Below are 1,433 nucleotides of genomic sequence, written 5' to 3'. Positions count from 1 at the left end.
TAATTCAACTGTAAACCTAAAAATTTACAGCCAATTTTGAAAGAGATGCATCTTAGCTCTGGAAATTGTTATTGAATATGTCAATGCTGTTGTAATGAAATGCTTCTTCTAAGCATGTGGTTATTAAATAATTTAAAAAAAACTTTATGTCTGAACTAGAGGAAGATAGTGAAATGACTAATAAAAAAACTACCTAAGTTCTAATTTGTTATGTTCTGATGATGATAGAGCTCCTAAAACTGTTTGTATGGGTTCAGATTCATCTTTTCCTGGAATTTCTATAATGGAAAGTTCATTGGAAAGGCAGGACTTAGATCCAGATAAAAGCATCAAAGAATCCCCTTTTGAAGAATCAAATTTTGAAGACGTCTGTCATGATTCTGTCCTGGAGAGTCACCAAATGTTGGCACCATCTTCAAAAGTGTTGAAAACATTAACCTCTAAAAGAAATGCCGTAGCTTTTTGGAGTTTTAACAGTCATATTAATGCATCCAATAACTCAGAACCATCCAAGATGAGCATTACTTCCTTAGGTGCCATGGATATTTCATGTGCAAACAGTGGCTCATATCCCATGGCTGTTACCCCCACTGAGAAAGGAAGATTTTGTATGTCACATCAGCACACTCCAAATCAGGTCAAGTCAGGAACATCATATTGAACTCCAAGGAGTGTGAGAAGAGGGGCAGCCCCAGTGGGTGATGGGAGAATTCTAGGAACCCCAGACTACCTGGCACCTGAGCTCTAAAGGCACAGCCCATGGTCCTGCTGTAGACTGGTGGGCACTTGGAGTTTGTTTGAATTTCCAACAGGAAATCCACCCTTTAATGATGAAACCCCACAACAGTATTCCAGAATATTCTGAAAAGAGACATCCCTTGGCCAGAAAGTGAAGAAAAGTTATCTGATAATGCTCAAAGTGCAATGGAAATACTTTTAACCATTGATGATACAAAAAGCTGGAATGAAAGAATTGAAACATCATCCTCTCTTCAGTGATGTGGACTGGGAAAATCTACAGCATCAAACTATGCCTTTTGCACCCCAACCAGATGATGAAACAGATACATCCTATTTTGCTGCCAGGAACAATGCTCAGCACCTGATCATATCTGGATTTAGTCTGTAACACATCAATGTCCCTTTTATCTAACCTTATGGATTAGGGTAATCTTCACAGTTACATGTTCTGTTCCTTAATACTAGATACAAGCTAATGAGATTTTAATTAATGTATATAACAGCTTTTATAGAATTAAACTACTAATCAGTAACTTATCTTAACCTTAGAACTGCATATAACATCAGTTTTTTCCATTTTATTTATTCAGTGCACTTTATGTAGACTAAAGTTATCAATAAACTGACACTACCAATAAATAATAAAGAAAAGACCCTCCAAAAAAAAAACCATTCCTGGGCAAATAAAAAAA

At 36.3% G+C, this 1,433-nt stretch overlaps 1 pseudogene; it reads left to right on the top strand.

Annotated features, from left to right (window-relative positions):
• Positions 1–140: 140 nt before the first annotated feature.
• Positions 141–1,129, top strand: LOC103750450 (annotated as a pseudogene).
• The last annotated feature ends 304 nt before the right edge of the window (positions 1,130–1,433 follow it).

The sequence above is a fragment of the Nannospalax galili genome, unplaced genomic scaffold (genome assembly GCF_000622305.1).
Source record: "Nannospalax galili isolate Female #2095 unplaced genomic scaffold, S.galili_v1.0 scaffold44, whole genome shotgun sequence".
NCBI classification, from domain to species: Eukaryota; Metazoa; Chordata; class Mammalia; order Rodentia; family Spalacidae; genus Nannospalax; species Nannospalax galili.
This window is presented reverse-complemented; position numbering and strand designations above follow the sequence as displayed.